A 6,927-nucleotide genomic window follows, 5' to 3' on the forward strand; every position below is an offset into this window, starting at 1 on the left:
CGTTTGGTTCAGGCTCCCACCGATGCCAACATTGTTGGTTATAAGTAGGTTTACAAGATTAAACGTAATCCTGATGGATGGGTGAGTCGTTATATATCCCGGCTTGTTGCCAAGGGCTTTTATCAGACTGAGGGTATTGACTACACTGAGACTTTCAGTCATGTTGTCAAACCTATTACTATTCGACTAGTTCTTTCAGTCGTTGTCTTTCGAGGATTGCCTATTCGTCAGGTTGATGTCAACATTGCATTCTTACATAAGGATCTTTCTGAGACTGTGTATATGACCCAACCCCAGGCTTTGTTGACTCATCTAGACCACATTATGTTTGTTGTTTGCAAAAGGCTCTTTATGGCCTAAAGTAGGCTCATAGAGCTTGTTTTCTAAGCTATCCACCGCTCTGCTTACTGATGGTTTTACCCAGAGGCGTTTAGATGTATATCTCTTTGTTACAGTCGGGATTTGATACTCTGTTATGTCTTGATCTATCTTGATGACATTATTATTATTGAGATCTCTTTCAATTTTGTTACTTGCTTGATTAGGCGCTTACATTCTCAGTTTGCGCTCAAGGATTTGGGACGGTTGTCATATTTTTGTGGGTATTCAGGCCACATTCTTGAGGATGTTTTACACTTATCTCAACAACACTACTTACTTAATTTACTACAACGCATTGTTCTTGCTGATTGTCGTCCATTATCTACTCCTGTCTCTTCTGGTAGACAACTTTCTCGACAAACTAGTGATCATTTACCTGATCCTACGATGTATCAGAGCACTGTTGGTGCATTAAAATATCTTGTGTTGACACAACCAGAGATTGCTTATGCATTCAGTAAGGTGTCACAGTTCTTTCAGACCCCTATTAATCGACATTGGGTCGCTGTTAATCGGATTTTGCGGTATCTTAAGGGTACCATTTCTCATGAGTTATGTAGACGTCGGTCTACTTGTGTTGATTTACATGCTTATAGTGATGCTGACTGGGCTGGATGTCCCGATGATTGACGTTCGACCATAGGTTATTGTGTCTTTTTTGGGCCCAACATAATTAGTTGGGGTTCCAAGAAACAACATACGCTTGCTAGGTCGAGTACAAAGGCTAAGTATCGAGCGCTTACTCATACAACTGCTGAGTTACGATGGATTACATCTATATTACATGAGTTACATATCATAATGACTTATCCAACGTCTCTTTAGTGTGACAATATTGGAGCTACATATCTTGCAGTCAACACATTGTTTCATTAGCGCACCAAACATTTGGAGATTGACTTGCATTTATTCGTTACATGGTTTTGGGTGGTATTTTACACGTTCGTTATGTTGCCACTATATTTTAAATTGCAGATCTTTTGAGCGAAGGATTGTCTTCATCTCGGTTTGACACTCTTCGGTCCAAGTTTCGCATAGTTGCGCCGGCACATTAGAGTATAAGAGTATACATGTATGAGTGAGTTGGATAGTTTGTTATGGCAGTTTGTTAGTTATACTATTTCCTACTTGTATATATAGGAGTTTTCTTATTTTTACATATTCAATTCAATTCAGTAAAATACTTGAGCTCTTACCGTTTCTTTAGTTTCGCTTGTTTATGTTGTTTTCTAGCTAGTTTCTTACTAGTTAGTTTTGCGCTATGATAAAAGTTTGGCCGTTAAAAAATAATATTACTACAAATTACAACATTGTATACAATATTTCTATCAACAAATCAATAATCGATTCACCAATCAACATCTTGACAGTTATTAGTTTAAAACTCGTGCGCCAATGAAACGAACACCAATTATGGTCGTTTGTTGGGTGTGTTCTTTTAACACAAGTGATAATCACTCGGTCTCACACAAGCTATGCCGAATTCAATCATCAAATATATATTATATTCTTTTAATCTAATAAATGATATACGATGATGACGCAGCAACCGCCCACATCGCCCAATAGAAAAAACAGAGCCCACAAAACAGATACATCTTACAATGCACAAAGTACAACTCGTATTGCATAAAGTTGTTGCTAGTTTATACTATATAAATAAATATCAAAAGAACTTTATGAGCTATTTTTATTCCCATAGCTCATAACAAATAATTATTTTAAAAAGAAATAATTACTATATGATAATTAGCAAAGTGAATGAACAGTTGAACCACCTTGCCACACACCTGCGTGGCAAGATTTTATGAAGGGTAAGCCATGAGGTTTATCCTTTTGCCACGTTTCTACCTGCTTGGCAGGATTTTAAGAAGGGTAAGCGTAAAGGTTTATTCTTTTGCCATGTTTCCTTTTTTACAAAAGCAATGAACACCAATTTTTTTACAACTCCACCAACAGCCACCGCCCACCACTGCCATGATTCCGACAGAGGCCAAACATACGATTTCTTCACACATGGAATCCAAGATCAAATTATTTCAAAATCAGAATTTGTTAAACATTTTAACTAAGAGTTACTATATTTATTAAACTTTATGAAAGTGAATAATATCAGACAGTATCTTCCACAATCTATTGACTAGAATCCCATGAACCCTCGTAAGTTATGATTGAATGATTTACACTTAAATAGGGCCACTTCGTAACATAGCACGTGAAGTTCACATGCACCTGCCCCTCTAACCTTGCCAAAGTGGCTAATCAAGTCATGTGGTTTACTATGTTATATAACTCCAAATAAAGTGTTTGATGACAATTGAAACCCGTCAAAGTTTTCTGGCCGAAAATGTATAATTCATTGTAGTTTCGACAACATTGTAGACATACAATGGTTTTGAGCTAGACATTGGAACTCTAGTTAGTTCAGTGGGTTGATCAGTTTTATAAGTACATATTGAAAAACATAAAAATTGTGTTACTTGTTATAGCATTCAGGTACCCTGTTCAAGCTCGAAAAATGTGCCTATATGCTTTAACAAATTTAAAAAAAAAAAAAATTAAATCATATTAGTATTGGGTTGGGCCCAATAAACCTAATGTTAATTTGGGTAAATTATAAAGTACAAAAAAGTATTTGATAATGGGCCTCTATATTGATTTGTATGTGTTTACATTTTTTTTAAATAACATATATATATATATATATAGGATAATGCTCTAGAGAAAACCCCTTATTTTGAGAAAACTTTGAAAACCCATTACAAGGCCTACAATTGGCCACGTGTCCCAACCATCTCCATCTTTCTTTTTGCTTTTGAGGGCACTTTGGTAAATTCAACATTATACTACCTAACTCTAAAAGATAACTTGACTTTTGTCTACTATGATTTGACAACTTTTATCTATCATTTTCATTTCTAAGAAAGACCTTCATTAATGTCCTGCACATCTTCATTTACAATTTACTTCTTCATTTATTCATTTCTCCATTAATGTCCATTGAGACAAATCCATCATATAACCCGTTAATGTCGCCGGGTAGATCTTATACTCATTACTTTCTATTGAAGCCACCAAATCTGAGGATCGAAGCAATTATCGAAGCTCTTCAAGAAAAGAAAGTAAGGTGTTGCTCTCATCACATCTTTAATTCTGTTTTTAGCGAGAGAAAACTGATGTTTTGGAGAGAGAAACAACAATATTCATCTTGTTCATCTGGACACCAAGAACATACGCACAAATGTGTGTGAGAGAAACACGTTTTTTTTTGCTATTTATGTAATTTGTTTAAATTTATACTTTTTATGATATTTGATAGATTTAAAATCAGAGCTTTTTTTGTTTATTTAAAAATTTTAAATCAAGACCAAGAAGAAATTTTTGTGTGCCCAATTTCTTTCTTCAAAAATCAGGTCTTCTTAGTTGTTTCAGATCTATATGTGTTTCAAACATATGGGTTTGAAGCAGATTTGATGTTAGATTCATTACTTTTGAGTTTTTTTCTGAGTTCTTTGATTTTCGGTGATGTTATTTTCAATAAAATGTTTGTCTTTTTTTTTCATCCTTACCAGGTGGTGATTCTACTAGATGACATATCCTGTTACTACAACCCGTAGCTACCTTACCAGGTGGTGATTCTACTAGATTTTCTGGCTATGAATGTGTTAATAGTTATGTGTGGTTAACGACTTAACGGTTATCTTATCTTTTTGTTATTAGGATGGTGATGGATACAAGGGAAACAAGATCCAATTCTCGGGTCCGTTGGTTTCGTCAAACGTGGATCAGATGCTTAAGGATCATGACCATGTTTATGTTACAGCACAACACAATTAACACGTGTTATAGTTTGAACTTCAGGACATGCATGTGTTACATGTGACATGAAACCCATGTACAACGTAACACGTATTAGTGCTATGTATTTTTGTTTACTAGTAATATGTAATGTGAGACTCTTCTTGTTTTCTCTAGTACACGATGTTAAAACGGTCTAGACTTAACACATTTTCTGTTGGAGGCGCCCGTATTTGTACCTTTACTGTTACAGTTACTATTGAAGTTTATGCATCCATTCTAGAAGTCTTAACACATGTTATAATAGAGGCTTAACACACGTTATATCAGGTTTACTCTGTTGTTATTAAGTTACTATTGGAGTTTATTCATCCACTGTGGAAGTCTTTACACACGTTATAATAGATGCTTAACACACGTTATACATTTCAGTCGCTTAACACATGTTACAGTATGTATATACACATCATGGTGTTTTGGAAACCAATAGCTTATACATGACACCATGTTAGGTTAAACCAAGATTATAACAGAGGGTTAACACATTTTATCCCAGGTATACGGTGTTACAATATTAACTTGTATGTTCCATATTAACTTGTACACGTTTTTACTATCAGTATATGCACATCATAGTGTTTTGCAAACCACTTTCATATACATGAATACAAGTCGGGTTACAACAAGATTATAATGGTGGAGGCGCCAGTATTTGTACCTCTACTGTCACAGTTACTATTGAAGTTTATGCATCCATTCTGGAAGTCTTAACACATGTTATAATAGAGGCTTAACACACGTTATATCATGTTTACTCTGTTGTTGTTAAGTTACTATTGTAGTTTATTCATCCATTATGGAAGTCTTAACACACGTTATAATAGATGCTTAACACACGTTATACATTTTCAGTCACTTTAACACATGTTACAGTATGTATATACACATCATGGTGTTTTGGAAACCACTAGCTTATACTCATGTATTCAGGTATAACAGAGGCTTAACACATTTTATTCAGGTATACGGTGTTACGATATTAACTTGTATGTTCCATGTTAACTTGTTCACGTGTTACGGTCAGTATATGCACATCATGGTGTTTTGCAAACCACTTTCATATACATGAATACAAGTCGGGTTATAATGGATGCTTACATGTTATCATATGTATACAAGTGGGGTTACAACAAGATTACGATATTAACTAAGCTCCCCATTAAACTCATCGCCCCCGTCGACTGTTTTCACCCTTGTCACATGTTAAGCAATTACATGTTCCGAACAGACAAATTGTAACACATGTTAGATCAGTATATACACATCATGGTGTTTTGTAAACCACTAGCTTATACATGAATACAATATTATATATTCCAAAATTACCGGTACATGTGTTACCATAAATGACTCGTTTCATATTACACGTTACATCATGGTGTTCTGTTACAGCATGAACCACCAACACATGCTATAAATGAACGAAGACATCTTTCCCAAAGGATGTGACTTATTCAATGTCCCCGCATTAACGTCGCCTACATCCATCCAGCTTGTCAATTCAATATCTTTTATGGATCTGTTTCTGTAAATCAACACACATTATATATCATTCTAACAGGTGCTTAACACATGTTATGGGTCTGTCTCTGTAAATCAAGCAACCCAACAAAAAAAAAAACAATTATTGTTAAGATCAAAAGCCCCAAACCAACAAAAAAAACCCGTTCAAAATCTCATCCTAAAGTTTTGGATTTATTTAAATCCATCAAGCTTGTCAATTGAATATCTTTATGGGTTTGTTTCTATAAATTAACACACGTTATATAAGATTCTAACATGGGGCTTAACACATGTTATGGGCCTGAGTCTGTGAATCAAGCAACCAAAAAAAAAAAAAAAACACTTACTGTTCAGATCATAAACCCAAACAAGCAACCCAAACCAACATAAGAACAGCTACTGTTAAGATCAAAAGCCCCTAACAAGCAACCAAACCAACAAAAAAAACTCGTTCAAAATTTCATCCTAAAGTTTTTGATTTATTTAAAATACATGAACATTAACCATGGATACCCCATTAACCATTACTAAAACACTTTCAGCACATAAAAACATATTAACAACCATTTCAACAAAAAATCAAGTGTGAAATGATATTTCAAGAACACTTACCGGATCTATACCCGTCCGATGAACACGAAGAAGGGTCTTCAAACCTTCTTCTCTCACACACACTTGAACATTCAAATCTCTCTCTCTCTAAAAAAATAAAGATTATAGATGAACATGATGAAGATTGTTGTTTCTCTCTCTAAAACATCAACTTTCTCTCTCTAAAAACATTTATCTTGTCATCGTTCTCTCTCTAAAGGTTATTGTTTCTCTAATCAACAACACCTGAACACGAAGAAGGGTCTTCAAACCGTCCGGATAAGCTTTTATGGTTGTGGCTATGGTTGTCTTCAAGATCAGGGAAGAAGAAATGGGAAAGAGAAAGAGGAAAGAGAAAGAGGTAAGAGAAAGAGGTAAGAGAAAGAGAAGCTTTTATGGTGATTTGATGTTTATGTTACCTACCGAAAATGCCCTTGGATGGTACAAGTTGGCAGTCTTTTGTATTTTCTTTTATTTTTATTAACACCAAAATAATCATGGCCTTTGATCAACTTAGATGTAAGCTAATCAATGGTTCAGAATGGGTTTCCATAGTTTTCTTAAAAAGAAGGGGTTTCTTATCTAACCAAGCCC

The 6,927-nt window shown here is 34.8% G+C and overlaps 1 long non-coding RNA gene across 1 annotated transcript; it reads left to right on the top strand.

Annotated features, from left to right (window-relative positions):
* Window positions 1-3,356: 3,356 nt before the first annotated feature.
* LOC110918465 lies at window positions 3,357-4,417 on the top strand. Its single transcript, XR_002581339.2, has 3 exons — window positions 3,357-3,503; window positions 3,954-4,010; window positions 4,102-4,417. It is a non-coding gene; the product is annotated as an uncharacterized LOC110918465 (long non-coding RNA).
* Window positions 4,418-6,927: the final 2,510 nt, after the last annotated feature.

This window comes from Helianthus annuus, chromosome 16, assembly GCF_002127325.2.
Source record: "Helianthus annuus cultivar XRQ/B chromosome 16, HanXRQr2.0-SUNRISE, whole genome shotgun sequence".
NCBI classification, from domain to species: domain Eukaryota; kingdom Viridiplantae; phylum Streptophyta; class Magnoliopsida; order Asterales; family Asteraceae; genus Helianthus; species Helianthus annuus.